The following is a 13,846-nucleotide window of genomic DNA, read 5'->3' as shown; positions in this document are numbered from 1 at the left end:
TATATGGAAGGGAAAGAACTCTCCCTGGAGCTAATCTTGAGACCAAAAAATGAACTCTTCTTTTTGTTATCACACCCGGCAGTATACAGCCCGAATCAAAGTGACAACTTGTGCTGCATTCTTGCGGTAATCATCAGGAGTGAAGAAGATAAGGCGTGAGTAGTCTCTGTGGGAATCAAGTTTCAGCTCTGTCTGGTGTAATCAGAACCTCGGTCTTAAAACAAAGGCCTCCGCTCCACCTCCCCAGTCAGGGACAGTTCATTTCCCCATCCCCCAAGCACTAAGAGGAAAAAGAAGGATCAAGTCTGCTGGAGCAAAATAAAACCAAACCAAACAACAATAACAAGTCTGGGTGCTATCTCCCCCACTCTTGACACCCTGGATCAATTCTACATTAAATATTGGACACCCTCCTTCTTTAATGCAATACTGACACCAGCTTTTAAAAAATAAGATTTCCCTTTTAGCCTTCTGTGAAGAAACTTGGTGAGTGAGTCTGTGCCTTATGACCGAGTTCCTTGGACACCACCCTGTCGGGAAAGGTAAAAAGAACATTTTTTTTTCCTCAAAGAAAAGAGATAATATGTTTACTCAGGATGTCACCCAAATTTTTAGAGCACAGAGAAAAATGCTCTGTCAGTGAATGTGCCACACAAATTAGAACCTGTATGACTGGATTCCCTCGCAAAGTTAAAAATAGGAGTAAACAGAGCCAAAAGGATGACATATCCTCACAGCTTCCAGCTTTGCTAGTGAAACCGATCGGAATGTCCATTAAAATAATCACAGAATGCCACATGCCCATGATTTGTTATTGGTAAAATTGTCCTAGAAAGACTGGATTTTGATGCGGTGGCTTTGGGAAGAAAGGGAAAGTTACCACTCCCATTTCAGAGATTGGCAAACTAAGGTGCAGTGAAAATTAAGCAGTTGTGCTAGGGTCCCTACAGGTCAGCGGTGAGCTGGTGATAGGTCAGAAAGAGAGAGGAAGTGTAGACATTGGTGATAAGGCGATAACTAGAGGAAATTAAAACCAAGTAGTGTGGGAAAAGAACAGTTAGCCAAGACAGAGGAGCAGGAAGGAATACAGAATGAATTACAATCAGAGGAAACGAGCCAGCAACAAAGGAGAAGGGATGGGAGGTGGGACGGGGTGGAAGCTTAAGAGGAGTCAGAAGAAATGATTTAGGAAGGCTTGCTCTCTGGTGTGTCAAGAACTGATTGTTTGGTTGCTGAGGCTCATAATTTAACCCCTTTATACCTCAGCATGTCCAACTCTACGGCAGCATCTTTATTCATGAAGCTCTTTGAGACTGTTACGTGAGTGTTATGAATTCTAGATGAGAATGACTTCAGAATTGGTTTAGAAAAACCTATCTTTCACCCCTAGAAAAGGGTGAAAGTCTTAGCTTGGATCAGTAAGCAAAATCTTTCCTCAGACACCTAACAAACACCCATAGCACAGGTATCAGCAAGTGTAGATGGTTTAGGACCAAGAAGCTAGTATTCATAAAAATGAGATCCTTTTTTAGAGAAAACACATAGAAGTATTTAAAAGTTATTTCTGTGAGGATCGTAATTACCTAAGGAGATGAAATGTTTTATAACTAGTAGGAGGTCACGGGAAAAAAATATGGCTGCTTTATGAAAAGAAGCATGTGCTTATTTTTAAATCAATGTGTTTAGCATACATGATTATTAGCACAAGTGAAAAAGACTTACCGTGAGCCCAAAATCAAATTATTTTTGACTCACTCCTAAAAATCAATTGGCAGAAAGCTAAAGGAAGCGTGATTTTGGTCAGCCGAGATGTAATGTCACAGGAGAAAGGCAAATAGGATGAACCGCAGAAGCCGGTCATTGAGGAGAAGGCAGCGTGATTATAAAGTAGATGAGGATGCTAAATAGGATTAGGAGAACCAGATACTATTACAAAGGGCTGATTGAGGGGCAAAGTGGATAATAAGGCAGAGTAAGGCTTCTTTAAAACGCTCTGTGTCCAGGAAATGAAGTAACTGCTCAGAAAAACTACTAAATGAGGAAGGACCACATGAGAATAAACAAAAAATGACCATGGAAAAAACAGAAGGCTCTTGATTTATAAAACCAGCATGTTTAAAAAAAAGAGGTTTTTATTTATTTATTTTTATTAATAGTTTACTGCCAAGTTGGTTTCCATATAGCACCCAGTGCTCTTCCCCACAAGTGCCCTCCTCCATGACCATCACCCCCTCCCGCACCCCCTCCCTCCTCAGCCCTCTGTTTTCAGTATTCAAGAGTCTCTCATGATTTGCCTCCCTCCTTCTCCCTAACTTTCTTTCCATACCCCTTCCCCTTCCCTCAGTCCCTTGTTAGGTTTCTCCTGTTAGACCTATAAGAAGAGGTTTTTAAAAGGGGTGAGAGAACTGAAACAATACTAAGAGGGTGTAAAAGTGAACTGAGAAAAATCTGGAGTAGACAGTGATGGAAGGATGGCTTTAGAAAAGCCACACAATGAAAGATTCTTTAAATACCTTAAAAGCCATAGTGGGTGAGGGAGAACATTCAGGAACTTAAAGCATTGAAGTAGATTTTATTTTAATTTATTTTAGTTAAGTGCTTTGGTCTTGTCTTCATGAAGCCAATAAAATGTATCAGAAATGGAAACAGAGTCAGAAGAGTGATAAATTAAGGGCAATTAGGAATTTCCCTCCAATAAACTAAGATGATTCAGGAAGAGGTAACTCCTGAGCGGGAAGAAACACTGTGGAGATTAATGCTGCCTTAATGCAGCGTTTGGATGCCTCCTTGGAAAGATAGAGATTCTCAGGGAAACCAGAGCCAAGTAAATCACACACATTTCTAGCAACAGACCAGGGAAGGAGCAGAAAATTGCCTTTCCCTTTTAACTCAGGGGCAACCAAACAGTTTAAAGGTAGATAAAACACAAGGATGAAATGACCAAATCCCTAGCTAGGTATAAGATCAGAAAATAAAGCAATCCAGTTTTGTGAAGAATTACCTCCTGGTTAAAATCCTTATAGAGGTTTTGGCCATTTGCATTTACAGAGAAGGCTGGTAAATAAACATTTGTTGACAATATTATCACATTGTCCAAATGTTATGTGTTAACTAGTATCACAGAGTAGAGACTGGTTAGGACATATTGAGAGCAGACTAAAGTTCTCCCTGCTTTGAGACTGGGACACTCTTAAGATGACATCCAGGTGGACACGAAGGTTCCCACAAGCGTGGCCATCCGATGATAGGAAAATACATGTGCTTTACAGTGTACACATGAGCAAGAGAATCTCAGTCTCAGATTCATCCACAGAGAGATGACCTCACAGAGAAGGTATACAGGAAGCAATCTTTCAAGGGAGGCAGTAGAAGAAACAGTTTGCTTGGCACAGAGGGAAGGGGAGATAGGGCACTTCTGATAATGGAGGAGCCCCTGAGAACGCCCAGAGTCGGGATTGGGAAATCAGACGGAGGACTCCGGGGCAGGGCTTGGTAAGAGCATACATCTGGTAAGTCACAATGAGAAAGGTAAGATATTCTAGAAAAAGGCATGGGCTCTAAGGCGAAGTGAACCAGGTTGGAAGTCTAGCTCCACCACTGTAAACATTTTTTTAAAACGTCTCCATGCTTTGGTTTCCACCCCTCAAGAATGAGATTTTAATAGAACTTAGCTTAAGGATTGTTCTAAGAGTTAAGTGAGATACTCATGAGATGAAGTGTCGGGGTTCAGAGTCAACGGCCAAGTTTTTTGAGATGTCTTAGATGCAAAACAGTGTTTTTATTTTTATGAATATTTTAATTAAAACATTTTTAATGTTTATTTATTTTTGAAAGATACATACAGAGCACAAATGAGGAAGGGGCAGAGAGAGAGGGAGACACGGAATCCAAAGCAAGCTCCAGGCTCCTAGCTGTCAGCACAGAGCCTGATGTAGGGCTTGAGCCAACAAATCATGAGATCATGACCTGAGACAAAGTCAGACACTCAACCAACTGAGCCATCCAGGAGCCCCTAAAGATTTTCTTTTTAAGTAACCTCTACACCCAGCATGGAGCTAGAACCTAAAACCCTGAGATCAAGAGTTGCATGCTCCACGACTGAGCCAGCCAGACATCCCTTCAGTGCAAAAAGCTGTTTTTATTAAAGCCAGGGGCAGGACCCATGGGCAGAAAGAGCTGTATTTTAAGTGTGAGTGGTGACTGATAACAAACTTGGAGGTTGGGGAAGGTAAAGACACTGGGAAGTTTCCAAAAGGACTTTCATCTGTTAAAGAAGACTTAGAGATCCTAGAGGCCTGACTAACCTCAAGCTAAGGTCCTTTTTGCCTCTAGCAAGGCATTAACATTAAGAGAGTAGGAAGTTCCTGGAGGAATGTCTTACTCTGCCTGCCTCAAGCATTTGTCAATGGGCTGTAGGTTATAAGGAAATTTAATTTCATCTACATTTCCTTTTGCCTTTGTTCTCCACAACATTCCCCTCTGAACAATTTTGACCCTTAAATCTTTAAGGCTGCTGAGGGAGGAAGGTCTTATCTCCTGTAACCTCTTCCTGCTGAATAGGGGCATATAGATGTTCTTACCCATGGGTCAATATTAGTCAGTCTGGGAATGTATAGGGGAGTTACGAAAGGCAGAGGCAGCTGAATCCAATGTGGACAGAAAAGAAATATCTCTGTGGAAAGAATCATCTGTCGATATGAAGTCATTGTAGTGATGGAGCCTTAGCACTAAGCAGAGACACTGAAAAAGGCAATATGTTAGGATGAATGTGGGTATCAGAATGAGAAGTGCAACTAAGAAACCCTTAATAGTTGACTATAACCCCCTCCAAACCAGTAACGTCACCAAGCACTGAAAGAGAGGGAAAGATTTTTGTAGAGCCTCAGTTTGGGTGTTCATATCTTTTAATAGCCCTGTGACATTTTTTGTAATAATCTTGGATGTATACACAGCATCTTGTTTTAACAATGTCACATGTACCACCTTGTGCTACTGTTAGGACATCTAAAGCCATTCTATTTTGTAGAACAGCTTTGCGTATCTGTGCAACTTCAGTATTAAGTAAGGAGACACTGTTCTGTGAATCACTCAGTATTTTCATGGTGCAGGTATTAAGGGCTTCCATACACAAAATTACACTTTTTATATTACAGATGGAGCAAAACTGGATGCCAAATGATCATACCTATAAAAAAGTATGTGTCCATCTTTCTTTTAAATTGGAAAGATTACTTGGGGTAGTGATGGTTTGGGTAACGTGCCCATGAATCCAGGCACACAATAAGGTGCAAGGACAACCTATCCACCCTGGATGATGTGTGGTAGTTCCACATAACCAGTGGATTCCATTGGGAGCTAGCCGTCTGCTTCCAGGTCGCCTCATCCAATCAGTAGCCTGGAGCACAACAGTTTGAGAACCTGTTTCTAATGGTAGCCATCCTAAATGCCATGTGCTCTTTGCCCAAATATCATATGTATGATTTCTTTGCTCCCCCATAAAATTGCCTTTTGACTGAGCCATCCAATAGTGGGTGTGAGCCGGGGCGCCTGGGTGGCTCAGTCGGTCAAGCATCCAACTTCGGCTCAGGTCATAATCTCATGGTTCATGGGTCTGAGCCCCATGTAGGGCTCTGTGCTGACAGCTTGGAGCCAGGAGCCTGCTTCGGATTCTGTGTCTCCTCCCCCCACCCCTCCCCACCTCAAGCTCTGTCTCACTCTGTCTCAAAAATAAATAAACATTAAAAACAAATAGTGGGTGTGAGCCATAAGTACACATTCCAAATTTGATATACCCCATCCTCAGTATAGTGATAAGTGGGGTTTTGTGACTCAGGCACTCATTGGAGGGCATCAGTTTGTGGGCTTATAAAGTCAGTTAATATTTTCATAGTTTGAGGGTATGAAAAAGTCTGGTTATGTCCTGGTAAATTCCATGTTCTATTGATCATGGGCTGGGAAGAAACATTTTGAGTAGTGATAAATTTATCAACAAAACATGGTATCATTATATATTATTTCTGAAATATAAGTATACAGAGAGTGCCAATCAGCGCCTTGTAAAGGGGAAAACCCACCAGGGTAACTCAGATATACTTGACATGGGCAAACTCCACAAATCCAACAAGCTGTTTGATGCTTATGGAAAGGAATTGTCAGCTAAGATAGGTGAACAGAAAACAAAGAGAAAATATACAACCTCTTCACTGTTTGAAGAGGAGTTTTAGAGCTTCTACAGGTTCACAGGTGTGAGAAGTCACGTTAGTTTGCTCATTGGTTTCCTGTGAAGGTTTTATTCTAGATATGAGCCCATGAAGAGTACCCCCCTAGCTTTACTGCAGTGGGAATACATATGGACCTTTCTATTTTGGATTTAAAGCCCCCGCTGTATTTGACTTCCAATCTTTTAAATAAAACATTATCTCCAGGACGTACATGGGGTGGACTGTCAGTTATAGTTAAATCATGTTTTAGGAGCATGTGATGAGTGTATTCATTAAGTAACTTATGAATAAAACCAGACTCAAGTGAATAATTTGATGGAGTATTATAATCTTCATCTAATAACAAATCTTCTGTAAGAAATGGCTTTCCATGTAATAACTCAAAAGGGCTAAGTCCTAGAGGTTGTTTTGGAGTAGTTCTTATTCCGAGAGGTCCTATTGGGAAGAGAGTAACCTAATTTTCCTGGGTCTCTAGACTAAGTTTAGTAAGGTATCATTTTAAAGTATGATTAGCTTTTTTCACCTTCCCAGAGGATTGTGGATGCCAAGCTGAATGTAGAAAATCTTTAATTTTTTTTTTTTTTTGAGAGAGAGAAGACAGGGCAGGGTAGGGGCAAAGGGAGAGGGAGAAAGAGAATCTTAAGCTCCACGTTCAGCACGGAGCTGAAATCAAGAGTCTGACGCTTAACCAGCTGGGTGGCCCAGGCACCCCCAAAATATTTGATTTTAAAATCTTGTGCTATTTGTTATTTGCACAGTTATTTGCAAGAAGGACCATTGTCACTTTGAAGGGATCATGGAAGGCCAAACATAGGAATAATTTCTAGCAACAAAACTTTCTTTCTGTGGTTCTTTCCTATTTACATGGAAAGGCCTCAGTCCACCCAGTGAAAGTATCAGCAAACAGCAGTAGGAACTCATAGCCTTTGCAAGGAGGCATTTGTGTGAAATCAAGCTGCCAGTCCTCTTGTGGATATGTCCCATGCCTTTGGATTGGTTTTAAAAGCGGGAGAGAGTGGACCACGCCTTCCAGATTTACTTGTGCAAATAATCAGGATCAGCAGACCTGTTTTATTGTAGCTATTAGATTTACTCCATCAAATATATTTTCAATAAAATGTTTCAAAGCATTTTTGCCCAAATAGGTAGCCTAGTTAAAACCCTGTATTACCTTCCATTGGTTATTTTTGGGTATAAAGATTTTGCCCTTATTGCTAACAAGCCAGTCCTGTGCATTTTTTTAATATCCTTGTTCCTTGGCTTTTGAATTTCTTGGTCTGAATAGATTAGAATTATGGACTTTATTGGAGTTAATACTGGTATAAGACTGAATATTTATTTATTTTGTGCTGCCCATTTGGCTGATGATTTGCCAAGTTATTTCCTTTAGATTCTAAGATCATGTCCTTTTTTTTTAATTTTATTTATGAGAGAGAGAGAGACAGAGACAGAGAGAGAGCTTGCATGCATGTGGGGGTAAGACAGAGAGGAGGGAAAGAAAGAATCCTAAGCAGGCTCTGCACTGTCAGCACAAAGCCTGGTGCAGAGCTTGATCTCATGAACTGTGAGGTCATGACCTGAGCCAAAATCAAGAGTCAGATGCTTAACCAACTGAGCCACCCAGGCGCCCCTAAGATCATATACTTCTGATGTCCTTGGAGGCAAAATTGCAGCTACCTCCTTAGGTAGATGTACAGCCTCAAGAAGAGAAATAATTCCAGAGGCGCCTGGGTGACTCTGTCAGTTAAGCACCCAACTTCGGCTCATGATCTCACAGTCCGTGAGTTCAAAGCCCTGCATTGGACTCTGTGCAGACAGCTCAGGGCCTGGAGCCTGCTTCAGATTCTGTGTCTCCCGCTCTCTGCCTCTCCCCTGCTCGTGCTCCATCTCTCTCTCTCAAAAAATAGATAAACATTAGGAAAAAAAGAAAAGGAAAATAGTTTCAGGGCCATATTTGACTGGGGAGTTATGGTTTGGTAACAAGCCCCTCTCCTTGCTCCGTGGGCGTACAGCAATTGAAGAGTATGGATAAGTGCTATTAATTCAGTCCTTTGAGCAGAAGTATTTGTTGGAAGAGCTTTTGCCTCAATGGTCTTAGTTAAACTAACTATAGCACATCCAGCTTTTCTCTCTCTCTCTTATCCAGGAAGCTACTGCCATCAGTAAACTAATTATCATCTGCATTTTCAATAGAGGAATCCTTTAAATCTGCCAGAATAAACAAGGTTAACAATCTCTGAGCAGTCGTGTTCTATCATAGAAGTATGATGGCCGGGGCCAGGCATAAAGATAGCTAGGCTTCAAGTCTGACAGGTTTTAAGCATTATTCCAGGGTATCTAAAAGCATAGCCTAGTATTTAGTAAGTGGGCCTCCTGTCATCCATCGGTGGCCTTCAGTTTCTAAGACACTCTAGACCAGATGTGGAGTCATCACTGTCAGAGACTGTCCCGTAGAAAGTTTTGAGGCCTCTTCTGCTGGGAGGGCTCTTTCAGCTGCCACTGGAAGACAAGCTGCCACCTTGAGCTACAGTATCAAGTGACTTTGAAAAATAGCCCACCCATCTTGTTTCATTTCATAATTTCTGGATAAGGACTCCCAAAGTTTGTCCCTGGTTTTCTGCTACATATAAAGTAAAAAGTTTTTCTAAATTTGGTAAAGCCAAAGAGGAGGCTGGCAAAAGCCTAGCTTTTAATGTTTGAAAGGCCGTCTGCTGGGCTTTAGTCCAGAGTAAAGGTTCTTCATCAGGGCTTTCAATTGAACCACACAATGGTGTGGCTAAGTGCCCAAATCCAGGAATCCACAGGCAGCAGAAACCTGCCATACCTAGGAAAGTACGGGGTTGTTTTTTTGCAGCTGAGGGTCCAAGATCTGACGTATCCTTTTTCCTGTCAGTAGACAGGGCATGGTGACCTGATGTTAGTTCACATCCCAAATATTGTACTTTCTGTTTAGATATTTGCACCTTTTTAGGGAAGATGCAACACCCTCTCCTGTCTGCCAAGAAATTAAGTAAAGCTACAGAATTGCTATCAGACATTTCTTTTGTGGGACTACAGATGAAAGTTTCATTTACATATTGAACTATAGTCCCTTGAGGCAAGGAGACATCACAAAGGTCTTTACTGAGAGCAGTCTCAAAAAAAGTGAGGACTATCTCTAAGTCCTGATGGCATGGGGGAGACTATCCACGTTAACTGAGCAGCTTGTGGGCTCAAAGGTGAGGCCCATTCAAAGGGCAAATAGTGGCTGTGTTTCCTCACTTAGACGGCTGCAAAAGTAGGCGTCTTTCACCAGAGACCGAGGTAAGAATAGCCTAGGATTTGGCACTCAGGCATGAATAGGCATACCTGCTTCATGTATAGTTCTTAAGTCTTGTACATTCAATATTCCCCATTTGGCTTTTTGACTGGTAAAATTGGAGTATTATAAGGAGATTGACAAGGTTTTAAAATACTATGTTTGAGAATTGTATCAGTAAGTGGTTGTGATCCAGCCTTTGCCTCAGGTTTTAAGGGATATTGTTTTTTATGAAGTACAGTGGTTGGGTCCTTCATTTATTTTTTATGTGTTCATTGATTTTTGAGATGGGGGAAGGATAGAAAGAGGGAGACAGGATTTAAAGTGGGGCTTGAACTCACGAACTGTGAGTTCATGACCTGAGCCAAAGTTGGAGACTTAGCCAACTGAGCCACCCAGGCACCTTTAGTTGCATCCTTTAAAGTCACTTTAACAGTTTGGGCTTTAAGAGCCGTTCTAGGACATCACAATCCCAGACTTGTGGATTTACTTGCTTCCAGATAGTAGTAGGGATATCAGGGTAAGGTTTTAGCTCTCCAGGTGTTAAAAAGAACAAGCCATCCCTTTCTTTAGTAAGAGCAAGCCTGCTTCCCAGTGTATACATTAAGTCTTGTCCAAGTAATGGAGGGGACAAGACAGAAGGAGTAGAGGGACGCCTGGGTGGCTCAGTCGGCTAAGCGTCTGGCTTCGGCTCAGGTCATGATCTCACGGTTCCTGGGTTTGAGCCCTGCTCAGCTAGCTCAGAGCCTAGATCTTGCTTCAGATTCTATTATCTCCCTCTCTCTCCAACCCTCCCCTGCTCACACTGTCTCTGTCTCTCAAAAATAAATAAAAACCATAAAAAAAAATTTTTAAAAGACAGAAGAAATAGAAAAACACGTTAAAGGCATTGTTCCATTGCATGTGTTAGCTTCCCCTTCTATGCCAACAATTTTATGGTTAGAAAAACAATTAGGGCCAGAGTGCTGAATAGGAACAGAGTAAGTGGCTCCTACATCAATAAGAAAATTGATAAACTTACGTCCTACATCCAGGGCAACCCAGGACTCAACCATCTAAATGTCAGAGGGAGTCCGACCAGCCTCAGGGCCCGCGGTGCCAGATCCTCTGATTCCTACTCTCAGGCAGGGAAGTGAGTCCTGTGTCCCTCTCTCTCTGGAGATGAGGACAGTCTCTCTTCCAGTGTCCTTTTTTTTTTTTTTTCTTACAGACAGGACATGGCCCTGGTGGAGAACATTCGTTTGGACATTTTTTTTTCTAATGTCTGATTTGGCCACAGTGGTAGCATGGGATCTTACCTGATTCTTTGAGACCAGCTTTTTCCTTGGCCCCTGGTTCATCTGGTGTCATGGGGAATACGCTAGAGTGGCAGCCAATATTTGCGTCTGTATTTTACCCTGCTTTTTTTTTTTTTTTTTTTTTTTTTTTTTTTGCTTTAAGGCCACAGCTCTATTATTAAAGACTCCAGTCACTACCTCAGGTAGGCGCTTAGGGAGTGGGGGAAGGCTTGAAGACCTAAAGCCATTTTAGTCAGTTTTTAGTGGATGTCGCGTGCCAGCTGATCTATAAAATGCATGTTTAGTATAGTTGTTCCCTCAGGTGACGTTGGGTCCACGTAACTACGGTTGGGTTCTATCAAACAACCCTGAAATAGAGCTGTGTTCTCACCATCTTTTTGAATAGCTTCCTGAATTTTATCAAAATTTCCAGATAGAGAATCCATTTTTCATTCCTCTGTTAAACAAGTGATCATATGATCTCATCTTTCCCTTTCTGGTCGATCCTGGTAATTTCAGTGTGCTTCGGTATCTGGAACGGCAGCGCCCCCTACCGGATAACGTTCCGTAGCTCTGGTTGCCAGTTCATCAGCAAACTCTTGAGCAGATACATTTCCTTTCCTCAGGGGTGCAACGAGTTAATATGATGTATACATCTTGCCACGTCAAATCAAACAGGATAGACATTTGTTGAAAGGCCTCAATAAATTGAGAAGGGCTTTTGAAATATTGTCCTGTTTTATTTTTCAGTCAAAAGTTCTCACAGATTTATTATTGAACTAACCTACTAGTGCAGAAGCATAATAACAGAGAAAAAAACATTTCCCTAATAAAACATATCTATTGTTCAGGTAGTGAGGAGGTTTACAGAGTGATGAGATAGGAACACGTGACCTTCATGCAGCATAGATATGTGTGCCATCTCATGAGCGATTCCTTGCAGACTCAGCTTGGTTCTTCTCCAATGCCGCCTCTTGGAATTGTACCTGATTTTATTACCAGTTTTCATCTGAATTCACTGGGAAATGGTATGATTCTGCTTTCGTTTCTTGGACAGGAATCGCTTGCTCCTGAAAGTCTTGTGATCAGACATCAAGGGTCAGTCACCCGCACACACCATGATGTGTCCTAATTGTTGTTGTATCTGAGCCAGGTCTGCCCTGGAGAAGGGGATGCCCATTTCTCCATTAGCAACTTCCTTAAGAGGATGCATTCCACACTCAGCTGGAATTCCTGCAAGATAGGGAATTCCACTCCTGGTACGTCCAGCTGGGCTGGGAGCAGAGTCGTCTTGAGGTTTATAAGGAGGAAGGATAACAACAGAGCCAATGTCCTCTTTGTCTGGACTGGCCAGTGATTCCTGAAGTAGCCCTGGTTTATTGGGAGGAATGGGCCTATGTAGACAGTCATCACCCACCATGTCCAGATGGGGTTTATTAACGTGGTATGTGGTAACACATCCTACAGCAGGCCCTCGGGCCCACATCCTGGTTTAGGGCCATGAGGGCATGGATGTGGGTACCTCAATCCATTTGCCCTGCTTCATGCAGAAGAGATCTAACTGATAGATCATACTGAAGCTTAATAGGCCATTTTCCCTCATCTCCTAAGAAGTACTGAGGCCATGCAATGTTACAGAAGAAGATCAGTTTCTTCTTTCCTGGATCTTACAATCTGAATTGAATCCAGTGGGTTAAAAGGAATCCTAAGGGAGAATCCTTGGGGACTGAAAATGAAGCTCCCGTGCTTCTAGAAAAGTAGAAAAGGTCCATTACCAAGCATCCCCTGCCCCTGCCTCCCTGGTGATGCCCCAGGCACAGAACATGTCAGAAGTCCCTGGTGTCAAAAGCAACCTGAGGCATCCCTAGAATGAAACTGCTGTTGGTCACCATTCTCCCGGTAAAGGCTTGTAGGAGGGATGCTAGCTGGCATCTCCCCCTTCCCCATTTGCATTCTAGACTATAAATGGGTGGTACTGAATGGATTGAAATACATGCCATGCCTTGAAGAATCCTTCCTTTTTAACCCATAGAAAACACTAGGAGACTTTGGCAAGGGGGAATTACCCAGTTTTGTAATTTAAGTAGTCAGCAGGGGACACTGATGGAAAACAGTTAAGACAGAACTCCATCATGATCTAACCAACATTCCCACACTGGTAATCTTTACAACCAACTTGCCTAGGAAATGGTCCCCGGTTGGGTTTTAATTCAATCAGGTACTGGTTTTTATGGGCTCAAAGTGGAAGTCTCAAGGCCAGAAGTGGCTAGACCAGAGATATGAACTGTATCATATTAGACCCATGAGGAGGAAACCTCACCCAGGAGTCCTAAGACTGGCAGCCATTCTGGTGACTTCAATGGCTGTCCTATGTCCAACACAGACAACATTTGTGTAAGAATAAGAATAAAGAGAGGGCACCAAGTTTCTCAGTCTTACTAGCATTCTGGCCAAGGTACTAACTTGCAGCCAAAAGGCAGGCTTTCTTTCCCCCATAGAGTAGCCAAGGGTTAGAGGATTGCAGCCTGAGTAATCAACATGAAAGTGTTCCAGTAAGACCAGACTCCCCTGAAAAGTCTCTGAAATGCAGGTCAAGGGAGGGGACTACTTAGCAAGTTTGTACCAAGGCTCAGAGTCCAGATGAGAAGACATAGGCCTCACATTGGGGTGCCAAAATGATGCAGTTTGAAGTGTTGGGGTTTGGAGCCAAGAGCCAAGCTGCTTTTTAAAACAGGGGCAGGACCCCTTTGGGCAGAAAGAGCTGCTTTGTACCTGTGAGGGGTGACTGATTACACACTTGGGAGTCGAGGAAGGTAAAGACACAGGAAAGTTTTCAAAAGACTTTCATATGTATGTTTGCACTCATAGGTCTAGCAGGAAAACAAGAGAGACCTAATGGAGAACCAGGGGGAACGGAGGAGGGAGAGAGAGTTGGGGAGAGAGAGGGATGCAAAACTTGAGAGACTATTGAATGCTGAGAATGAACTGAGGGTTGAGGGGGAAGGGGGAGGGGGGAAAAGAGGTGGTGGTGATGGTGGAGGGCACTTAAG

At 42.5% G+C, this 13,846-nt stretch overlaps 1 pseudogene; it reads right to left on the bottom strand.

Moving 5' to 3' along the window:
• Positions 1-11,643: 11,643 nt before the first annotated feature.
• On the bottom strand, positions 11,644-11,889 carry LOC115297628 (annotated as a pseudogene).
• Between the last annotated feature and the right edge of the window lie 1,957 nt (positions 11,890-13,846).

This window comes from Suricata suricatta, chromosome 8, assembly GCF_006229205.1.
Source record: "Suricata suricatta isolate VVHF042 chromosome 8, meerkat_22Aug2017_6uvM2_HiC, whole genome shotgun sequence".
NCBI classification, from domain to species: domain Eukaryota; kingdom Metazoa; phylum Chordata; class Mammalia; order Carnivora; family Herpestidae; genus Suricata; species Suricata suricatta.
This window is presented reverse-complemented; position numbering and strand designations above follow the sequence as displayed.